Source organism: Zootermopsis nevadensis, unplaced genomic scaffold (genome assembly GCF_977971745.1).
Source record: "Zootermopsis nevadensis isolate Lab colony 2312 unplaced genomic scaffold, Znev_1.0 Znev_ptg000011l, whole genome shotgun sequence".
Classification (NCBI taxonomy): Eukaryota; Metazoa; Arthropoda; class Insecta; order Blattodea; family Termopsidae; genus Zootermopsis; species Zootermopsis nevadensis.
In genome coordinates, this window is record NW_028259143.1 from 3263644 (window position 1) to 3289023 (window position 25380).

The 25380-nt window shown below is 37.0% G+C and overlaps 1 long non-coding RNA gene across 1 annotated transcript in view; it reads right to left on the reverse strand.

The window, feature by feature from the left end:
• Window positions 1-342: 342 nt before the first annotated feature.
• LOC110831525 (uncharacterized) overlaps window positions 343-25380 on the reverse strand; it is a 411921-nt gene continuing 386883 nt past the window's right edge. The window contains exon 4 of the long non-coding RNA XR_015534671.1: window positions 343-2573. This is a non-coding gene — a long non-coding RNA (uncharacterized LOC110831525). The remainder of the gene's footprint in view (window positions 2574-25380) is intronic.

A 25380-nucleotide genomic window follows, 5' to 3' on the forward strand; every position in this document is an offset into this window, starting at 1 on the left:
AAATGGGCTCTCTTTTGTTACGATGCTTCATGCGAGAACCAAATGTAATGCTTGTGGCTTGTATTTGGAAAACACACTATCAGAAGATTATCTTGATTTTACTCAGTCTATGAAGACGAATACTGGTATACTATCTTGAAACATGTTATTACTGCCTGTGCCATAAATCGTGCCCCACCGTTTTCAAATATATTTTGGTGTCCAGAATTCAAATGGTGTCATTTATTAACGCAAGGATCGACAAATTTATTACGTTTATACTGGGAAAGAAAATGATTTACATTTTAAATAAATTCGGAAAATTCTTTTTTAGTAAAAGTAAATAAACGTACCAGGAAAGAACTTATTTTATTTTGAAATATTCAATTCAATTCATTTATTAGTGTACATGACAACAGTCAAACAAGACCAATTACAGTCAGGCACAAAACAGCAGTCAATAACTATGATACAATACATAGATGACATAGTAAATAAAACATTAATACTAAATAAAAACAATAAACAATAGGAAACCAGGGAAAAAAACTTACAAAATAATAATTATCGTTATGAGTCAATATACAGTGGAAACAGATGGTATTCTGTTTAGTTTTTGGAACATTTAAATGTCATTGTAATTTTGCCACACATTTAAAAATCTTATTGGTGAAAGAAGTTACATCATCCTTGATCTTCAAATTCAAAAGCCGCTTCGCTACTAGTCGCTTTTAGAGACACGACATCTCTTTGAGTTTTATAATTCAGATGTTGTTTACTGCTCACGTACACGTTTGTGTAAGCTGCTTTCTGTAGAAAAAGTCGACAGGGATATTTGTGGAAAATCATTTCTAGCTTTGATGCAATATGTAAGCGAAACAGATTTCTTTGCTACCGCGTGGTGTGGTATAGTGATTAACACGATGAATATAAGGGCTGTACAAGCAACCGCAAAGAAGTTTGACCCGAATAAATCCTCTAGAATTGCATGTCCCAAAATGCGTTATGTAATGCGAAGTTTAAATAGTCCTATTCTATTGTTTTTCTATACTTTTATATTTATTTAGTGTTCTGTCTGACGACAGGTCCATATGAACAGGATCCTTCGATCCTTTTCTCGGACTGGGACCTGTTCATATACGTTCTTGGCAGATGATCCAGGAGTGGTTTGCCATTGCCTTCTTCTGTGTGTGAACGGAGTAATTGTTGGGATGCCACGGAGGAAAACTCCGTGTTGCCTAGACCACGGCCTTGCCCAACACAATTTCTATACTTATAATAGTTTATTACTGTGTCTCGACGTGTTCACATGCATTGTCTATTATTCTAAATGTGGTATTAGTGCCAGGTGCTTGAAAATTTACTCTTTTCTGTTTCCCAGATTACACAACCAAGATGCCTATTATTTTTCACTGTGACCAACCGAATTGCAATTTTTGAGTGATTTTGACGGTTAGATGGCTTTATGAAATATGTTAATGTCTCTGTATGTTATTGTTGGGGGTAATATAATTATTTTAATAACTAAATCCAGTTATCATAATCGACAAAAATTTAATTTATTACGTGGTGCTTTGTACATCCCTGATTACCCTCATTAGAACTTGTTTGGGTATTACCTGTCTAGGAAAATGCTATGAGTCAATAAATCAAGGAATTTTTAAAAGATTTAAAAGATTTTTGTGGAATAATAAACAGTCGCTACTTTACATATTTGTTGGAAAAACTCGTGTACAAAAATGTTATGAGAATATCTGTGGACATTGTCCACTGTTTCCTTACTGTGAACGACGTATATCGATTTGAAAAGGGCTTCTGTTTACGCCGATATCTTCAAGTGTACAGTATCTGTGTTAGTGAAATTTTCTCTCTCATTCATCGGTATTATTTTAAGTTCATTATAATTTTTTCACAGATTGAATTAATAAGTCAACACATGTAATATGTAAACAAAGTAAGGCATTTTGTTAGAATATGACTTAGCACTGAAACACCGAAAATCTACTTTATTTATATTTCATTTTAATAGCCCGGGATCATGTTCGGTAGATATTTCAGAGTTGAACCGTCGGAGAATAATATTTAATTTTTATTTATTATATTAATATTAATTTAATTGCTTAGTGACGAAAAATGGAGCTTCATAATATGCACTTTTTGCCGTATATTAGGCTAATAAATGATACTGTGTTTGGTGAGGCTTGTAGCATGCAGAGAGAGACAGTCAAAAGGGAAGAGACCAAATTCGAAACCTGCGTGCAGATGGGAGGATAATATTAAAATAAATCTTGAAGAAATTATATGTGGACAGGATTCGTGTGGCTCTGAATAGGGGCTGTTGTGAAAGCGGTCATGAACGTTTGGTCTCCATAGAAGTCGGTGTATTTCTAGAATGAGGTAGTATTAGGGGTCTCAAGGAAGTTTATCTGACGAAGTTACTTATGCAGGGCTGCAGTTCTTGAGTTTCGTTCCAGGAACGCACGGATGAGTGTCGGTGTCCCACGTATGCCTCGTGTTTTGTGTTTCGGCCCCAGTCATCGGGAAATTGTGCGCCATATGGGGCGTGCCGTATGACTGCAGCTTGTAGCAGGGAACTGCACAGAAATCATAAAACCCAGCTTAATAACGTGGGTTGGTAAAGCTTGCTTGATCGTAAAACAACACATCTAGACATACCCTAACATATCCACAATACCAGCCGGTTTCAGTTTGCGTAAAATAAAATAAAAATAATAAAATAAAAGTAGAATAAAAAATATATATATATAATAAAGATGGGGGGGGCGAAACTCGAGTGACAATGGAAATCGACCCTTAAAGATGGGTTTTTATGTCGAAACTAAGGTAACAATGAAAGTTATATTAAAATTCCACACACGTAGACGCCAGTAAACATATGAGCAGGAAGGCGGATAGTGACAGCTGTATGGTGTCTTCTGGGATATGTAAGAAGAAGGCTGATGTTGGAGATATTTTATTGCATATTTTAAAATACGCAATGCAGAATCGTTGGAAGAAGCCGTTGTGTTAAAATTGTTTCCGCATCTAAAATAGGATTTCGTGATACGCGCGATTTCCAAAACAAAGAGGATGATATTATTAAAATGGATCTTTGTACAAGCAGATTGTAGCAGTGTAAAACACACTGAATTGGACTGCCTTAGAATCGAAAAAAAAAATTACATCAGGTTTGTTGTATTTTTTGTTCCAATGACAAGTAAAGTAAAGTAAAGTTTGTCCCACTACACGCCATGTAGGCGCTTGGGGTGAGTGGAGGTATAGCTCCTCTCTTCCTTGACCTCGGCACTAGATGGGGGTGAGTGGTCAGCATCACGACCCGGCCGGCTTTACCCCCGGGAAAGGACCCCGGTACCCATTGTAGAGGAGGCTGAGTGGGCCCCAGAGCCGGTCTGGACGCAGAGGCTAGAGGAAAAATCCTCTGCCCCCGTCGGGGATCGAACCCCGGTCATCCAGCCCGTAGTCACTATACTGACTGAGCTATCCCGGCTATGTAATTAATTTTTTTTTCTTTGAAAAATTATTTTAAGTTTATTAGATTTTCAGGATTTTGAATTGTTAAATCGTTATGGAGAGCAGAGTCAGTGGTTTCCTCCTCATCACCAATTAACGTGAGATTGGTAGGGTATGTAGTACGTATGGGGAATAATGAGGAGAAATTTAAACGGAAGATATCACTGGGAATACGTAGGTGTAGATGGAATGATAATATTACAATGGATCTTAAATAAATTTGGTGGTAAGATGTGGATTGGGTTCAGATGGCAAAAGTTAAAATGGTCACATGGTAGCATAATAGCGTATTTAAATATTGAAACACTTTTATTTGATGAGTAAAACGTCTCGGCCGTGTTGTTTGGACGCCTTATTCGTATTGGTTCTCGTGGTTTTCCTCAGTTCCCCAGACAAATATGTGCATAATGTCTTAAAATATTCCTACGACATTTGTATCAGAGTTTATAAATCTGGCTTACGGGCATACAATATGCAATACCACGTCAAACGCTGTTTATGTAGAATCCCAAGGGAATATTAAATAGAAATTTATTAGATAAGTTTTTAAACGCAGTTTGTTGACAATTGTGGCATGTAAGGGATATAGTAACAACGCCAAAATATAAAATCTGTATAAAATAAATCATTCCGCGTGTATGCTTACGAAACGCTATGGATTAGGAATTTACATATTGTAAAGGTTGTGGGAAATGTTTTAGAAGCGGTTCAAATATGTAAGTAGGCGTATATCTTATCTCACAATTTTTCGCTTCTTGAATTTTCTTATTATTTAGTATGGAAAATTAAAAATTACAAGTTTCGGTTGTTATCCAGTGACACAACATCGATACTAAATTTAATCAATAACTGTCCAGCGGTTCTAGAATTGAAACGTGCTGACTGATGGGTACATATATTCATAAATTTTACGCAGATAGCACAGAGAACGCGTAACAACTTAACAAAGAGACAAAGCAGGGTTGGTCCTCTCCTTGTGGCCATTTTGGTTTAATTACTGAACAAACTTCGTAAAGTTTTGATGTGGAAACTGCGGTTATTTGATGTTCTCTGTATTAATGCATCAGGTTGTGTTTCGGTCTGTGACACAAAAGGGAAACTTATAGTTAACATGCCAATAATTATTCTTGTGGCAAATACAAATGAAAGGATGTCTTCGTTTGTAAGATGGCTGTCTCAACCTATCATTGATTACTTACTGCCACAGACTGAAAGGTTTGTATAGAAGGAAAAGCAAAGTGGTCTTTGGAACTGGGGGGAGGCTTTGTCTCTCAAAGAGAGGCAGGCCTCGAAATATGGAAGTTAGTTAAGTTGGCCCGACTGCAGGAAGGCTCAAGTGTAATTTAAAGCTTTCGACCGGAAATGATTTGACACTAATCTAGCACTGAGCGAGTTGTAACCTCTTTGTAACGTTAGCTCTGAGATAGAGATAGAATTCTGTAGAAATGTAGTTGGAGTATACAAGTCTATCTTTTGGTTTATAGAACGCTGTGTAGTTGTTGAGAGCTGAGCGACTATAAGATTCTTTTTAAGAAGGTGTATTTTTCTTTGAGTTAAATATTAATTCCAGAATCATTTTCCTTTAACCTGTTTCTCAAAACACTGTAACAGAAGATGTTGATCTGTTTTCAAAAATAAAATTATTGGTGTTTTATATCGTCAAATGTGGGTTCTCATGCGAAGAAGAACCAATTTCAAGAGTACTGCAAAGAACGCACACGGGAAAATATTTGGGGCGAAAAAAGGAGTTACGAACGCAATGAACGGAGAATATTATAACGCAAATCGTTTTCGTGATTCACGCAGTTCACATAGAAATACTGACATTGGACGTACATGTAATCCAGACGAGAGAAACAAAAAATATATTATATGATATTAAGGAACGATGCATTTAGCCATACGAAATGGTTTTTTTTAATTGTGTATAGCTTTCTTACCGCCACGGTGGTATAGCGGTTAGAACGCTGGCCTTGTAATCCTGGGGGTCTCGGGTTCTATTCCCAGCGGTGCCCGAATTTATAACTTGTGTTGGGCAAGGCCGTGGTCTAGGCATCACGGAGTTTTCCTCCGTGGCATCCCAACAATTACTCCATTCACACACAGAAGAAGGCAATGGCAAACCACTTCTGGATCATCTGCCAAGAACGTATATGAACAGGTCCCAGTCCGAGAAAAGGATGGAAGGATCCTGTTCATATGGACCTGTCGTCAGACAGAACACTAAGTAATAATAAGATGAGGTTGTCTAGCGGTTAGAACGCAGGCCTTGTAATCCTGGGGTCTCGGGTTTGATTCCCGGCGGTGCCCGAATTTATAACTTGTGTTGGGCAAGGCCGTGGTCTAGGCAACACGGAGTTTTCCTCCGGGGGCTTCCCCGGTTTCTCCGTGGCATCCCAACAATTACTCCATTCACACACAGAAGAAGGAAATGGCAAACCACTTCTGGATCATCTGCCAAGAACGTATATGAACAGGTCCCAGTCCGAGAAAAGGATGGAAGGATCCTGTTCATATGGACCTGTCGTCAGACAGAATACTAAATAATAATAAGATGAGGTTGTCTAGCGGTTAGAACGCAGGCCTTGTAATCCTGGGGTCTCGGGTTTGATTCCCGGCGGTGCCCGAATTTATAACTTGTGTTGGGCAAGGCCGTAGTCTAGGCAACACGGAGTTTTCCTCCGTGGCATCCCAACAATTACTCCATTCACACACAGAAGAAGGCAATGGCAAACCACTTCTGGATCATCTGCCAAGAACGTATATGAACAGGTCCCAGTCCGAGAAAAGGATGGAAGGATCCTGTTCATATGGACCTGTCGTCAGACAGAACACTAAATAAATAATAATAATAGGTTTATTAGAGGAAGCGGGGAAGATTTAAATTAATCAGTATAGATGAAACATGAAATACGACTAAAAATATCTAAGACGGAAAGAAAATTAATCTGACGTTTTCAACATTACACCAGACATATTAAATATATCATTCTCACACATAAACTACGCTCTAGTGAGAATTCAAACCCCTAAATGTAACTAAATTTTTCACGCAAGGGACAATTATGAACGTGAACTGAAATTTATGGTCTTTTCCCAACGGACTGACGCAAGGTGAAGGTTTGGTAGCTGTCAGGTGAAGAGGGAACACGTATGGCCTACTGTAGGCGTGAATTTCGTGACCCTTAACCTCCTGGGGTTGGTTAGGGTAGATTACAGGAGCCCTAGAGCCCAAGTACGGGCGAGGTGCTGTGGTGAATCTGCACTCCAATCCCAAATCATCCCCCTGATAATTCGTAGTCAGATAACTGCCCTCTAGAGGGTCTTGTTGTTTTTGTGACGTGGTGTAGGGGGTTTGAGAGATGGGAAAGGTGTAAATAAAAGCAGCAGGAGAAATATTCGTGGGATGGGGCAAACCGATTATAGACGGTAATAGCCGTGTGCCCTCGTCCGGAAAAAAAAACAAACGGGATCAGTTGAACAGGATTTCGTAACTGTGCGGCGGGGATTATAGAATCACAGCGACATATCATCGCTGTTCATGTAATATTCATGGGTTATGAAACATGATAACTGCCATTTGCAACGGTCAACTGCCAATTCATACATTTCCATCGCAGTATTCAAAGTGTTTTTTTTAGAGAAGATGAGAAATGAGTAGAGGAAACCTCGAATAGAACAGATCATTTGAGAGACGTATGCTTATGCGGATAAGTCAGATTAAAATTAGTCTTAAAAATGATGTGTGGATTGGATTAAAGTGCCTCAGGATAGGGTACAGTGGCGATCTCTTAATCCATGCTGCTATGTTATAATCTCTTTTACAGTTCGACAACCAGACTTGCGATGCTCGGAAAATTAATAGATGAATCGGAGAACAGATAAATCGGAGTTATATATTAAATAAATTCTTTATTATTTATTAGTGCGATGTATCAACAACCATAAGATCAATTACAGATACAACACGATAATAATAATAATCAGAACGATACGTGTACTTGGAATGGAGAATATAAGAATAAATTATTCGGTTTTTGTCCGTCTAATCACAATTCATATATAAAATTTACAATTAAGATAATTAAAATATCATTTTGATGTTCCTCATCGAACAACCGATTTACATTTGGAACATCTTTTTACAACAAGTTGCATATCAGAAATTGTAATTAGTTTTAAGTTTATAATTTTAACTTTTACACCTGAAGATGGTTCGTATAGGAACCGAAACATGTTGTAAAAAGATGTTCCAAATGTAAATCGATTGTTAGATGAGGAACATCAAAATGATATTTTAATTATCTTAATTGTAAATTTTATATATGAATTGTGATTAGACGGACAAAAACCGAATAATTTATTAAATATTAGTTTCACAATATGACGCAACTATATCATCTTAAGAATATAAGAAAACAAGGAAAATACTTATTTAATGACGTTAACCAAAGGAGCCAAGTGGAATACGAAACTGTGAATCCGATATGGTTCTGTTAATGAATTAGGTTGAGTCTGATAAGGTAAAGTCCCGGTGTTGAACTTTTTCTGCTAGCATTGTTAAATTATTATTGTTTTATTATTCGGCTACGAGCCCTGATGATGGAGGTAGCAGGTATCTGTGAAACGTAGATAAACTTCTACCAGACTACATGGTGCAACATCCCAGAACCTTAAACCTTATCATTTTCGTGGCTGGCAATAAAAATCAATGTTTTCTCATATTGCAGATTGTCACGAGGATAAATACTATTTGGCAAATAATTTGTGGTGACAAAGTAAACCAGTCTCTCATATTCGGTACTGTTCCAGTGTACACATCAGCAGAAAGTGTTTGTTTGCAAGGGATAACGTGAGGAGCCTGTCGGATTGGATGGAATGGCGGGAGGTAGGGACACTCAGGGGTTGATGGTTGCTGTAACAATTTCCTTGCGTCTCACCACTAGCTGTCTCGGTCAGTTATAAGCCCCAGCTACTAGCCAACAGGGATTATGTTCACCAAAGCCTCGTTAATAAATCACGTGATGGCGTGACGTCATAGAGTATGTTCGAGTATTAATCACGTATGCAACTAACGAGCAGGGTTTAGTATTAGTATAGTCCGGACCATCGCGTTCTGTACGCACGGTCACTGATATGGTACAGTATGTGTAAATTATTTGAGCCCTGAAAATATTGATGTCACTTGGCTGGAGAAGATAGCAGCTTAAATATTCATGCTGGAAAGAGAATCAGAACGTACGCTGTTATATCCTGTGTTTTGGTTCACTGGAGTTACAGATGAGACTGGAGTAATCCATACTTGCGTCGGGTGTTCACACGCTAATCCGAATTTTAAACCAAATAATCAAATATGTGATATCTGAAATTATAAAACATGATGCAGGCAACATGTACCTCTGAAACGTCGGTAAACTTCTACCAGACTACGCGGCCAAACAACCTATCTTAAGAATTTTGTGCAGAATTCAAAATATGAGACTAAACTCGTAAAGTACTTAACTGCTCCCTCATATAATTTCCATGTATTCATCACTAAAGTTTATTTATAAGTTTTGAGTTTCAAAATATATGACATAAAATGTTCGAAAGAAGCATAACACAACTTTTAGCACAAGCTTGATTCAAGTGCGTTGCCTGAAATTTTTTTTTTAGTTTATATAAAGAACGCTGATAGGTGGGGAAGGAAATGTCTTTAAAGTTTAAAATACCCCTCACATCTCTTAAAAGTAAACTGCAGAATTTACTAATAATTCATATGTAGCAGTGAAGGATAATGGGGTACGTGGGATGAGATTTGCTTTGTCCTAGTCGCTGCTTCCGACTATAAAGAACAAGCAGGTCCGAGAGATGAAGGCAACGCGGTTCTCGTATTTAAATCCCGTTACGTTAACATGGCCTCAGGGGATGAAATGTTGGGACGAGAGGGGGGTGCAGATCGACACTGAAACTGAGAGGAAGACAAAGAATCGGAGAGAAAAATAGAGGACAAAAAAAAAATACTAAAGAAAAATGTATTTCGGGCTTACATAGAAGGATATAAAAAGAAAGAAGATTTTTAAAGACCACATGATGTTTTATTTTAAAGGGATCCTTAGGGAGCCAAGTTCTTCCTGTGTTTCTTTTATGTTTAGGGAAAATGTTTGCGGTTTTCATGATCGTAAATGGGAGATTGAACTTCCGTACTTATGGAGATTGCTTACTTAGAATCGTATAGAATTATCACATACAATAGCCTTGTTATTACGAACACAAATTGAAGAAGAGACGCATACTAATGAATTAAGTGCCAAATGTATAATTTAAATTGGTCGGATTTATAGTCTGAAGAGTAAACTTCTTTAAAGTCTGGAGGATAAGGCAGCAGTGAGTGGAGTTTCTACCCTTAACACCTAATTGGCACACTAAAGCTTCGTCCAAGGTAGTAACAGATGGACTGGTAAATATTATTGAAATTATTTTATTACAGCAGTAAAAATGATTTAGAACATTAAAATAAAATAGGTCTAACAACGATTTCGTAGTAGAAACAATTATAAAAAAACCACTGGATTAAGAATATTCTATGAATATTTACGCTCCGCAGTGTTGGTAATAATACAAAACCATTCTATGACAGTCGCTCTACATTTTTTTATATGGGAGAGGCATAGAATATTAACAAACAATTCACAATGAGAATGTAATGATATTCAGACCACGTGTGTTCCTGTTTTTACACGCCAGATTTGAACCTAAATATGCGTGCTTGCGCGTTTGTGCTTGCAGGTGTAATTTAATGCATTGCGTGGAACTGATGCACCGCACAAAGCAATTTGAATAGTTCCAAGCGACAAGTGGTGTAGTCAATCAGGTGGTGGGAGGAGAGGCGAATGGTGTTCTGTGGGAATCCCCCTCACAGTTTCGATCTGCACGTGATGCATTTTACCACTCCCATTCCAATTCACGAAGTCGTCCCCTAATACACTAGAACAACAGTGATATATGTGATTACTTAACCATATACGTATAAAAAAATAACTCCTTCATACAAATCTCGGAGATTATTTAGCGAGAAATAAGGTGAAAATAAAAATGAAATTTGTAACTTAAAAAACACTAATAAACTGTTCATACATATATTTATTCTTCAAGTCTATACACAAACTATATTAATATTGATGTTAAAAATTAAAATTGATATAAATATTTCGCGCTATTCATCGTTTCCTCGATGTTACAATTTGCGCTATATATTACAACATGTTTCGATGTCTTAGCATCATCTTCAGGTTTTATTTTTAAAACTATTCAATATTTTTCAATGCACGCTTTTCAGTATTTGTAGATTGTAGTTGTGGATGTTCCTTTGATCTTCTGATTCTTTTGCATATTATGTGGCGTATTATATTATTTGTTCATTATTTCTGTGAAATTATCAACAATATAATTAACATTATTAATATTATTTATATGTAAATGAGTTTGGATATTGTTATAAAGATTCACTATAAACATAGAAGCACAATAACATACCAGGAGTTTGATGTGTCGTGTGTCCTGATACTAACAGAATTCGAATGTAAATACCACTGGCAAGATCGAGAATTTTATCATGTCCTGAACTGGTTTGTCATTCACAGAATATTTTATTACAGACCCTGTATATTGGATTACATACACGACTGTAATACTGACCTTAGACTGCAGTAGAATAGTGAAAAGTGTGTAGAAAGTGAAGCACATCGTTAAGTTTTCTGTTAGACATATTGCCCATTTTTGTAATCAGCCAAAATCTAATTCAGCCAATTTGCAATAAAGAAGGTCCTTAATGGTTGTGAAATAAGATTTTAAAATCCCTTTCCAATTATGTGGGCTCCACAGAGCACAGTGCCCGTGGATAAGGCTAAATGGGACAGTTTTAAACCCCCTTATTTTGTGCTGAATGCACATCGCCAGGAAAAAGGCAGTTTTTAATATGCATAATAAATATTATAATTTTGAATAGGCTAAAAATAATTTAAGAATAAATTACATTAAATTCACGAAATTAGACAATACGGAAACATGTGTTCGTGAAATAGGTTAAGACATTATCCATCCACTGTTTACTTTGCTTTTAGAAGTGTTTTGTTAAAGGGTTTTTCCTATAGGTGAAATTTATCTACAGGCCACAACTTTCTATTTTCAGTGCCTTAATGTTAAGTCTGCTTATAAAACAACTACATGTGAGTGAGTCTTTTAATTCAATTAGTATATTTTCATGAAATTCTTTGTTGTACTTTATAAACTATATTTCTGGAAAGAAAATTATTAAAAATGTGTAATTTACATTTTAATATACATATTTAGACTTTGTGTGTATATTTATGTATTGTTTGCTTAACGATTTATTCTGTAGTTTGCATTACATAGCCTTGGATGATATGATGATTAATTAATTTCAAAATCTGCGGAATGAAGCGGACGTGATATAATTTGAGGTCCTGTGAGAAGAAAAGTACAAAGGACCTCAGTAAAAATAACCGGTCTCAGAGCTAAGATTTGAACCTGGAATCTCTTGAATAAAAATCAGGATCGATAAACCAATCTGCCATGACGTTATTGTTGTACTTTGTTATTCTCTCCAACAATTTCATTGACATTCGTGAGCATTCGATTAAAGTTTTATAAAGTGAAACTTTCCCGAACTTAGTTAAAAATGTTTAAGAAAACTTTTTGATTCATTTCACAATCAGACTTTAGTATTTACGGGAAGTAACTTTTTTTTTAAAAGTTTAATTGCATCCTAAAGAGTGGCTGATTTGTTAATACTAATTCAGTTAGTGTTCTTCTTGCTATACGAGTGGTTAATCTCATTTTCCTAACACTGCTCCTACCGCTTGTGGAAGATACGGACTTCTGTTGAGGGAATGGGCTGATTGCCTAACAGGTGGGGCTCCACCATGCAGAAACAAATCCAATTTCCAAATCCCCGATGCCATTTTGGTCGAGAGAGAGAAAGTGACGGAGTCAGTTTGCTGGCAGAGCGTAGACTCGTAGAAGCACTCTGCATATATCGTAATATAGCACAATAAGGATCGTTCACAAAGGAACTTCGTCACGAAGGTGTACTATAACACTTTGCTGTACAATTAGTGGTTCTCAACTTCAGAAATTCTGTTAACCCTCTGAAGCTGAAGTTCGTCTAAATAATATTTAAGAGTTCAGTCCGTACCGCGAAGAAAACACCACACCTCACCATTACAAAGATCATCTGGTTAATGATGTTTAATGAGATAATCCTTGTTTTCAGTGAGAGTCATACTGCCCGTTGGCATGGACGTTTAGGATATTAAAACTCGTATAGAAATCGCACTTAAATAACAAGAAAATGAATCATGATTATATCTTAAATTTTTAAACGACAACTTTATCGACAATAGATGTTAAGTGGGAACAATTTTTTCTCTGTTCGTGCCAACCCAGACATTTTATTGTCCAGTTTGATCTGTCCGATTCATATTTTGTCATAAAGCACGAAGACCACTACGGGCTGTCAGTGTACTTGGCGATTGATAGGTTCAAATCCGAGTCCTAGAACACGAAAAGGACATTACGGTTAACAAGTTGCCTGTATTAGAAACAAATCGCTAGACAAGCGAGTGAACAGGAGGTCCTCTAAGGCGAATTTGCTGATTGAATTAATAGTTGTGGTGCATGTGATTTCGCCATTTGCAGGAACGCGATGACCGGAGAGCTAGTGGTCAATCAGGGCCTTAATGCCAGCCAGCGTCCGGTTGGCCGCTCCCAACCACGTGATTGATTTGGTCTAGTAAGCTGGTGAATGACTGACCGTCTCTTAGGAGAGTGATGGATCTCTCTGTCACCCACTGCCTTGGTGGGGGTTTGAGTGACAGAAATACAAGTCTGCTTTGTGGTCACAAACAAGGGTTTGATGTCCGTGGGGCCGGAATATTGCAGGCCTGTTCGATATCACATCCGGATACCTGTCACAAGATTTCTGAATTGATTGTCCCGCGTAAAGAAATTTGGCCCTACTTTGCGTGTCTTTATCGATGTTCGTGTTTGGTTTCTGTGATGGTTAAAAGATGTATTTAGAATTTGAATCTCTAGAGGGAGACAACCCCTCGGGTTCTATGGAAACCAAATTTTTGTAGCATCTCTTCAAAATGAATGAGTCGCTTCTGGAAGATGTAAATTCAGTTCGGGACCCCCAGGATTACAAGACCGCTAGACCACCATGGCGGTTGCTGACTCTTGTGAAGACTAAATTTTCGAGTTTTATTATTAATTTATTTACCAGATTAGCGAATATTGGTTTCTCAAGAAGGTATTTGTTTAGTGTACTATTACTCATAACAAAGCAGCCTTGAATCTTGCAAAGTGCATGACGACAGATGAAGGTCTTGTTTTACGTACTACGTCAGCGACGTGGAACATGCGATGTCGGGGACCAGAGAACACTAGTTGTCATGGAGCTCGGTTCTCCGAGTAACGCCAGATAATAAATCTAACTTGATTTAACAACTACACACATCGTGTTGTGGCACTGATTTATTGAAATGGATTTGAACGTAATCGACTATTTGAAATCGAGAATAAAGCCGGTCTAATTCGAGTTAGAGCCCGCGAGCCATGCTGACATTCACTTCCCAAAAGCTTTTATTTTAAAGTATTAAGTGAATTACGTCACACGTTGCAATTAATTGTTTACTGTAGTGTGACTGGCAGATGTTTTAACCCACTTCATTGTTTCGAAAAGAATTTCACTTGCACTAAGCCAAAATACATTCTCGAACGGAAGAGGATTATTTACAGTAATCTCTTCACCAAAATAGTTCATTATTAAGGTGATCAAATGAAGGTATATTATTAAATGGGAAGGACGTGTGTCGAACGTGGACGGATTCAAATCTCTGCCCGGAAACGAAGTGTTAATGATGGAGGCAGTAAGCTCATCTGAAACGTCGGTCGGTATATACCAGAATACAGGGCACACGTCGCCAGGAGCAGATCGGATCCTACCCAGTGTTCTTGAATCTTAAAACCGGTCCACTAATTGGCATAGAGATGGGCATGTTGTATCTGATTCCCATTTTGAGGGCATCCTAATCGAATCTTGGCCAGAGGAACACATTTTTCTTGTCTTCGCGTTTACTTTATTACTCGAGACGAAAGCTGGTTCAGGTACGAAATTCATTCTTCAGAATTTATAATTACTGCAGTGTAGAGCGTTTTAAATCTGCATTATGTAAATTGTGCTGTTGATCCAGCGACGTTAAATAAATTACTAGAAGGAATCATTCTCAATCTTTGTACCATTCACAGTTACTCGTGCGGACTGATACAGACCTATCCACGTGCGAGCACGTGTAGAACCCAGTCAGCGCACAAAGACAACTGAATCTTACGCCGGAAATTGGAATCTATAGGTACACAATGTTTGTTCGGTATCAAACCTTGATAACTTCGGTGCGTGAAGGCGAACTGAAATGTCAAGCCCAGTAATCAAACATGGCGTCTCCTTTAGAAACAGGCGAGAAGAGAAATGATGTTCTCTCTTCAGAATTCAAAGCCATGAACGTCTATTCACAGTCGCATCCAACAAGTGATTCTGTTTCCCGTCTTCGTAATGTCGCTGACCTGGTTACTCGCTCACTCGGAGTAATATAGGATGTACGGTACGTCACGTCGGATGTCTTGAGTTTTGCCCTGTTTTTATATCAGGTACGTAGATTCAAAATCGTGTGGAGCTCGTATCGAAATATCTCTGTCAATCCGCCCGTACTTATGACACGGCTCGAGAAAGAATAAACCGATTCTGATGAAATTTGGTATCAGAGGACTTTACGAAAAATTGACGAGCCATTTTAATTTAAATTGGACAACATTAAAGATAGCTTTACATAGGAGTGTCAGAATAAGGTCGTAGTAAAGGAGAAACATATGTCTTGATTGCTTTTATATTGTCGTTTTATTATATTTTAAGTGATCTTCACACCCTGTCGTGAACGAAGAACACGTTATTAGCTGGCCATGCTTGTCTGTCCGTCCTCATAATTCATATATATTATTGGAATAAATTGTGCCACATTTCTGTTTCTTTGATTATTTATTTACTACATAGTTCTGACTTCTCGCCTTTTAAGTGTAAACTCTATACTTTTACAGTCTTACTGTTGAATTTAAGTATAGTACAGTGCTTTTGAAACAAGATAAAACTTGTCCGTCCCTCATTCTTTGCAATTCACTTTCATCCTCAAGTGTAATGGAATCTGGCATTGATGCACCGTGCTTTTCGTCATCTGATATTATTATTTCTTATATTAAAGTCTCTTTCATCAACAGTTTTGCTTTTCAACGTCAAAATCCTTTTCTCTTCTCTTCCATTTGCCTTTCCTTCTTTTATTTCTAATTTATTTTGTTACTTTTGACCTAATATATATATGAGATGATAAAGTTGCGTCATATTGTGATAAATATATATTTGTTTAAATCTTGTCAGTCTAATCACAATAAAATTCCTATTAAATATTAAAATATTACTATAATTAACATTTAAATATTTAAAATATATTAAATGATGTTAAGCACAACGTACATATACAGAACAACTTCGAATACGATATTAAAAATACAATAAAATCTGGAAGAAAACATCATTTGAAATCTGATAAACATCTGACTAAAAGTTGCATTTAAGAAATTATATTTAAGTTTATATAATTTTATACACCTGAAGATGGTTCTTTTAGAACTGAAACATGTCGTGTAAAAAGTGATGTTCTAATGTAAATCGAACATTTCGATAGAGAACATCATTTAATATATTTTAAATATTTAAATGTTAATTATAGTAATATTTTAATATTTAATAGGAATTTTATTGTGATTAGACTGACAAGATTTAAACAAACTAATATATTTATTTTCTCCTTTCGTCACTAATCCTTGCCTAATTTACTTATTTTTTTATTCTTTCCTTTGTGTTTTCCTTTCTTTCTTTCTCTCTTTATTTTTATGTTGTGCAGAGAGCAGTATTGCGAAGTAGCAACGTAAACTCTTCTGTCAGGAGAAGTCTTTAATGAGAACCAAAAAGATGCTCTGAAGCGAAGAAATGTTGATTAAACGCGAACCGTGGAACGAAGATGAGAAATTTGGGGGGCGAGAATTTACAAGGCCAAAAACCCTTGTAACCTAGTACTGAATGCCAAGGGTGATGTTCTTGCCTCTGCGTCTATATATTAATACAGAGTAAAATGTTTAACACCTTCTAACCGTTATTCACTCTTATTTTATCTCGTACTGCCAGATGTCTTCTTACGTGTTCTTCCTCAGTCCCCTTCCTCTATGCCTTACCGGTGACATTGTCCGCTAGGTCTGAGGCGCTTGGACACTGGGACTGTGGGTTCGAACCCCACTCAAGCCATGGATGTCTGTCCGCGTTTTTCTGTGTCGTGCTGCCTGTGGCCTTGCGACTGGCTGATCACTCATCCAAGGAGACCTACCAAATTTCTAATAGATCAAGAAACCTCCAAAAGAGGTGGCCAAGACCCACATTGGGCTTTGGAGACACAGAAAAGAGATTTATTCCTTATTCCACACCTTTATTTTGAACATTACTGTACTCCATTACAATGTTTTTACAAAGGGTACACGCAATAAAACTATCAATTGGCTCTTAATCGGTTAATGCACCGCATACATTGAGGTAGCTCTGTATTTCCTCACCAAGGGCTTAGAACAAGACGAGCACATGAGACTTTAATGGTCGTGCGGAATTGAATAAAAAAAATTCGCAGGTACTAAACATCACCCTGTGTAGCCTTATTTGGAACACGATGAAATTGTAAATATGAAATACAATCGGAGTGAGTGGGCGGAGATTTGCATATTGTTTTAGAAACTATAATTTGCTTGTGGAAACTCGAAGAGTTTTACTCCGGCATAAAATCCATTCTGATTAGGCTTTATTATATACAAATACAAAGGGGCAGATTCGAATTGCATTGTTTTTCTCTAGGCACATGATTGTATGTTGTTTTTAATTGATTATGGTACTGAAACTTTATAAGTAATGTTATCTTGAACGTTTTATAAGTGTAGATAATTTACTCTAAGGTCTCATATTGTCTCTGCTTGCATCAGGACCTGATTTTATATTGTCTTTCTTAGGTTTTATCTGGTTACGGTCCTTTCAACGGCAAAGGTCCGGTTGGAATTATGCCTTTATGTATTGATCTCTCGTCCGACCAGTTGGTTACCCTGGAAATGGAATAGTGCATATCTGTGGGGTTTCTATTACAAATGAACTTGCCAATAATGCAATTAGTCGCTTAACACGTGTTGACTTGGCTTTTAGTTTGTTATTTTAATATTTATTTATTTCTATTTTAATTGTACTCGCTGTGAATATTTGTGTAGTTAAAATCGGTATGTGAGTAAGTAGACCTTAAGATGTTACCTGCCAGCCGAAAGGTACAGTTCAATTTTATACAGAAATTATCTGATTTGTTAAACAATAGTTGTTTATTTCGTAGAATTATAGTATGCTGCAGAATGTTTGTTGAGAAGCTAAGGATAAAGGATTACAACGATAAAACAGAAGCAGAAGGATGCATATAATGAAATTCTAAAGCATAAATTACATAAGGTGGATCTTGAACCAAACCGTTATTCTGTTATAAAAACATTAAAAGAATTTCCGGTCGAAATGAACATAAAAGGAAAGTTTTTTCCTTATTCCAGGGAATCTGTCGCTGTCTGTGCTGATGGGGATAGAATAAGTCCATTAGTTGATGTTGCCTGTGGTTGAATGTTTACTGCAGACATCTAGTTGCGAAATAAGTTTTAGCCAGACTTAACTGAATAGTGTGTTGGCGGTATCATAATTCAGTTAAATCTCTTCAGTCTTTGTCTTTGTGGTTAGCCCTGAGTAGGAAACTGAGCGTGTGTAGGACCTTTAAGAATTACGAAGCTCGCATCAAAATTCTATTGCATGAAGACAGGAAAGTATAGGAAGACACAACACGAAAACAGTGTCTATTTAATTTGAAAACAGTATCTGCAGCGATGGAAGATAGAAGGTTAAGAGGAAACAATTGGGCGGGGATTTCTCAGCTGATTGCAAAACTCGCCTTTAATAAACATTGGTCTTAAAATATAATGACAATTATATTTTTCTATGATTAACTAATTTGCTTGATTGACATATTTCATTACCTACATCTTCTGACAATAATTTCGGGTAATTGCTACTAGGTGCCGCCACGGTGGTCTAGCGGTCAGAACACTAGCCTTGTAATGCTGGGGTCCCGGGTTCAATTCCCGGTGGTGCTCAGATTTATAACTTGTGTTGGGCAAGGCCGTGGTCTAGGCAACACGGAGTTTTCCTCCGTGGCATCCCAACAATTTCTCCATTCACACACAGAAGATGGCAATGGCAAACCACTTCTGGATCATCTGCCAAGAACGTATATGAACAGGTCCCAGTCCGAGAAAAGGATGGAAGGATCCTGTTCATATGGACCTGTCGTCAGACAGAACACTAATAATAATAAAATTGCCACTAAACAGTTCGTTACGTCAACTTGCAGACAGAAGTGAAATTCTCGCCTGATGTAAAGAGACTGAAAGAACAAAATGTCTTGTAATTTAGCGCTGGAGTGGACCAGAGGACGCGCTGAACGGTGTTGGTAGGTAGCTGGGTGTTAGGCGCTACGTCTATCTAGCCATAGCATGGGACCCGTCAAGGTATATAATGGTCACGGAAGGCTGAGTGTGGGTTCGGGTGGATTCTCCCCCGCCCTTCCAATAGTACAACGCTTTGCACTCAATAGAGATTGCATTGCTCAAGTAAGGGATTGTTTTCCAGCAGTGGGTCGCCATGTGCAGGCTTCTATTGGTGCAATGCGATTTACTGCTGTTCTAATGCAAGGTGTAATTTTATAATTGTGGGTCCCGTCTTTCTTGAAGGATTACGAATTAGTCGGTCCTGAGTATTTCCAAGGCACACTGCCATTAATGGGGGGTCCTTACTAACATTAGGACTCTTTGATTCATTCCGTCAGTATCTAGCGTCTTCGTATTCGGGAAGCACAGGTTGGAATCTGGGACTTAAGACCAGTTATCCTGATTGAGGAATTTTGTGACTTTGCTTAGTTCCTTGAAGAAAATCATTGGATTAAATAAATAGTTAACTCCGTGAAACAGAGACCTTCTTAAGAAGCTAATATTAAGCTTATCTGATTATCTGGTAAAGAATGCGCTGCCTTTTATGCGAACTAAAGTTTCATTATAGTCTTCACTAAATCCCGCCACCGGTCCTTGGTCCTTGTCCTTAGCCGGATGAATCCTGTCCATCTCATTCTATTCGATTTGATAATTGTTATAATATCTGGCCAACATTACAAATTATCACGAAATTAAAAATTATCGGATTGTTTTTAAACAAAGCTACGATCGATTCTTTCTGCAGTTTTAATAATTTTCAATCATATATTAGATTCTATACACATAATACGTGCAGTTAATAGACTAGTATTTAATCAATATTTGTCAAATTGAAGCTGCAGATGAAAAATCGGTTTGTATAAGGCTTCTTAATTAATTGTCAGGCATCTGTTTGCTACAATATTTAAATCTGTACTCAAAATAAACTACAGTAGGAGTGGAAACTGCCATAAGCGTTTTAAAAAAATGATTTAAAGTTGTCATCAGTGAATGCGGATTTATTTCTATGTGACGTTGTGTTATCTTCAAATGTCACGGATTAAAGTTGAAAACCGATCACGAAAGTCAAAAACACTTTTGGGGCCCAGTACGCCACCAATCAAATGGGTAATGGAGGCTCTGTCTTTGGGGATATGTCAGCCGGAACCTGAAACTGACAACTCATTTCCATATCATACTGAAGTTAAGGATATATGAAGGCTTTGCCTATGCTAGGTTTGTGTTAAATATTCTTGGGCGCGTAGAGAAGCAGAGTTATATTCCAGTCTTCAATTCCTCAGAAACTTCAAATTGAACGCGTTAGCTTATACTGCTATAAAATATACCATCAAAGCATTACATTTCACCTTTGACACCTGGCTGACCTGGTTTCAGGTCATTGAAACTTGTGCTCACGTTTTAATGAAGCGATCCAATCACCTGTTGTTGAAAGCTTCATTGTTGGTGTCTGAAACCCAACATTGTAAGCTTATTTTTATAATGAGCTAGAATTACATCCCGTTCAACTAATTTAATGTGAATCATTAATTAAATATTCATTTTAACTGGAATACGTAATTGGATTATCGACTCATGAACAACCACGTCACGTTTACAATGCATTTATCAAACTCTTTAAATTAATGAGAGGTTAACGTATGAAAGTAGTTCACAATCTATTTATTTTTAATAATTCTCGGTTTACCGTACATATTAACCATTTCTTTATCTCATCGTCGGTATATGAATTCAGTAGCTGATATATATTTATTATAAAACGTAATAAATGTATATAGGCCTGTTATGGGACACTTTGTATAATGATTTATTTTTTGCGTAATATAATAATTTCTGTGCTACACACAGTGAAGTTATTCTTCCATTGACAGAAACGTGATTCTGCAAGGAAAAATCAGCTAATTTTACCTTGAGGTATATAATATACAAATGTCGAGATTAATCTTTACGTATATCAGACTTATTGACTGGTTTATCGGAACTTATCTTATTTATCAGAGTTGGGTGTAATTTTAAATATCACCACTCTGCAAAGTGAGAACTTATTCCGACGATGGCACGCACAAACAGACATCAAAGAAGTAAGGATGAGATGCGATGCTTGAGTGGATGAGTCCCAATGTGCAGATAATGGGACACGGACAAACTTCCATTCTTCCGTAGCGTTTGGACACTGAATTACTACACAGAATCCTACACGACGTCTTCGCTAAATTACATACTGCACTCCTTCCGACAATCGAAAGAGGATTCTAGTTCTAATGCCTTACAGGAAAACGTCTTAACGTTGATTACACTGCGTCTGCCAGCCGAAGACTTAGAGCAGGTATTTTCGTAATAAACCCATCTACAAATCACAGAAGTAGTTTTACTAGGCCCACAAAGTTGGGGGTGGTAATGAGGCGCGCATATTAATTAAAACTCTGAGCTAAAGACCGATCTAAGTACCAAATCCGATAGGAAAGCAATTATATAAATTAATAAACCAATTTTATTAACAATTATACTTTCTCTTAAGTTTTATGTCATTAAATGAGGTAGGAGAATATGTTTATAGCAACTCCGCGCACAGAAGAGATAAAAAATGTACACAAAATTTCAAATTAAATCCGATAGGAAAGAGACTGCTTGGGAGACCTAAGCGTGGATGGATTGTAGTCTACTCAGATCGACTTTAGAGTAATAGGAAGTCAGAACGTGTACTGAATTAATATCAGGATACGGTTCAATGAAAATGATAAAAAACCTTTGATTCCGTCAGAGGCTAACAATTTTTTGATAGACTAAAGGACTATTATTATCTTCTGATGAAAGACTCTGATTCCCGGAGTTGGCTGGTTAATAACAAAAATAACATTTTTATCGATAACGATAAAAATAAGCATTTTCGAGAAAATTCCGTGTTAATTTTATTTAAGAACATTCTTACTTAATAATACTATATAAAAATCAGTTCTTGTATTTATGTGCTTTACAAAGGAAACAAGGCCAACTACAGCCAAGTGTTAAAAACAACGAAACAAGATACTCTAGAAAGCAAATAATATTTTAAAAGATCAACAAAATTATCATATCTACGATATAAAACCTGCAATATATGGATATAGTAGAGAGCAGAAAATTTAAGTGTGCATGTTATCATAAAATGCTTGTAAGAAAATAAAATCTTTGTTGAAATGCCAATATCCGCGCAAACAGTGCTGGGAGCAGAATTACGTCTACCCGAGGAATTGACCTTGAAATTCTAATAAATGTTGAACAGTAATATGAGCGGTAATAAAGTAATGTACAGATCTGAAATAATGCAAGTAAACGAGTAGCAGACACCTAAATTCTTCAAGGTCAGGGAAGGACTTCACTTCCCTTACTGTTCGGCTTAAAGACGTCACTAAAGTATTGTTAGTTTCGCTACGATGCGAGTTCGGATCTGTCTTCACTCGCCTGATCTCAGCTTTTCGTGTTGAAACGACATACGCTCTTTCTGTGACCTTGAAATGTGCAATTTGGTGTCGGCTACTATTCTGCCGACATAAACTCAAACCACAACCGGTACTTAACGAAAATTAATGTTGACTGTTACATGAAACCGGCCCGCATAAACTGATAAACCTAACAGAAGCAAGTAAACCACCATGTTTTATAGCTAATGCTGGTATAAACACAAACCACAACTGGTAATTAACGAAAGAGAATGTATGTTATATGAAGCCAGCCCAAACAAACCTAAACGAAATACAAGTATACTCCATGTAACATGTTATGGCCAGGGAATACGGAATCTTGTAAAATTCTGTATCTCTCTTTGCACGGAATGTAATAAAGATATTAAAGTCAACACCGTGGTGAAGGAAAATATACATACCTGCAGGTCAAAGCAGGTGGAAGATAAGCATTTTACGAGTGACGATAGGAATTTGTACTTTGGCAAATGTTGTCAGGTTTATGTAATCAAAGGAGATGAGATTGCTAGGACATTTGCATTCATGCTACATGTCTTGCTCATTTCACCATCATTGATTTCATCACCATAATAATATTGGAAGCTTCTTTGTTTTATCTTACTAAGGCACATATCACACATTTTCTTTCTTATTCTTCTGAATGTTGCTTTAAACAAATATTCTACCTAATCTTATATTACTATTTAGTACATTGTTGTTGTTGTTGTGTTTTTTATATCCTTGCGAATTAGTTACGCTGATCTGTTTCGACTCAATGAATTTGAGAATACTTTCGTGATATTACTGGAAGCCTAATCAGGCTAACATAGGAACTCTGATATTTCAAAGACAAAGAAAGACTCTTGCAAATATAAATTTCACCACTGGGATTCGAACTAGTTATCTCAGAATTAACGCTGTTAATGTATGTTACTCAGTTGTATTTTTGTACTATATATTTAGTTTATTAAAGTTAAAATTATGAGTAACATTGCCTACTAAAATTTAGTGGGGAGTCGAAAAATATTTTTTTAAGATGTTTTATTACAGAATCTTTATTCGTTTGAAATTAAATCGTTTATAACGTAAGCCATTGCCTGTAACATTTGTTAGGCTACGCGCATTTTGTACGCCACATTTTCTAATTTTCGAAACAGACAAACATTGCTTAAAGGTCCTTAATTATCTTTAATTTATCTTTTTATTTTTGGTTTTATCAGAACGAGAAACCCTCTAGCCATAATGTTGCTTAATTTGTTCTGACAGTGGATTTTGTTTTTAAAATATTTGAACAAATTCCTTACTGCCCTCACAAATATTACTAAGTCACACTGCGTAACTGGATGCAAAGCATAAGGGTCATGCCCTACTATTTTGCTGTGGGGTGCTAGCGAATCTAAATTGGAGAGAGTTTGGGGAAATTGGTGAGGGGTGCAGTGGATGGTAATTGGTCATCCCGTGTGATTTAGGTGCGGTATCAGATGTGCTGATAATTAACACCCTCTCCTGCAATTACACATCCACATGACGCACAGACTCGTGTGGCAAGCACAGTTGAGTTAGCACAAGAAGAGTATCACATTTTTAGTCTGCTTTATAATCAGAAAAGGCGAATCGCTTGGGACTTCACGGCATATTTGTGTTTAAAAAAATGTGTTGCTTTAACTTCTGTGTCCACGTTTGTTTAATTTTGTTTTTTGCTTAAGAAACTAATTACTTTAGAATAAATCGATAAATTCTAATAACATGTGGTATGCTTATCATATATGACATCATACTTATGGCGTTTTAGCCCTGATAATGGGGAAAGCAAGCACCTCTGAAACGTCAGTAAACTTCTGTCAAACTTCACTGAAGAAATTACCCGAAGATAGCTATCTTGAAGAAAATTCGAGGATATTTTATGATGAATAGAAGAAAATGTCTTGCTGGGCAGAGTGGAAATATTACAGACAAATTGACACATCACCCCCTGGTAATTTTTATTGGTACCGGTACTGAGCGGAAAGTAACTTCATGTAGAAGTGTATTAAAACTTTTCGGTCCCATAAGATTTAATGATCAAACTTGAGGTCAATAAATTGCAAAACACTATGACAAATCTCGCTTCAGAATTTTGTCATCAAAATGGTATATGCGTAAGAGGGAAAGAGTTTTAATTGAGTTTCTGTCTGTGGGAATCATTCCCAATAGACTAAAATATACACCATGTGCGGATTCCACGATTACCACACGACGTTGTTAATACAAGAAAAAAAGTTATTTTTTTAGAGAGAGGGAGACCACAACGGAGTACGAAGATTTCTGTCTTCTGGGTTGTTGCGCCGTGTAGTCTGGTAGATGTTAACCAACGTTTCAGAGGTCATACTGCCTCCGTCATCAGGGCGATGAAGATTTCTGTCTTCTGGGTTGTTGCGTTGTGTAGTCTGGTAGATGTTTACCAACGTTTCGGAGGTCATACTGCCTCCATCATCAGGGCGATGAGAATGAAGATTTCTGTCTTCTGGGTTGTTGCACCGTGTAGTCTGGCCGATGTTTACCAACGTTTCAGAGGTCATACTGCCTCCGTCATCAGAGTATGAAGATTTCTGTCTTCTGGGTTGTTGCGCCGTGTAGTCTGGTAGATGTCCACCAGCGTTTCGGAGGTCATACTGCCTCCATCATCAGGGCGATGAATGGAGTTATCGGTGAAGAATTTGTTTTCTTGGTCCTTCAACTT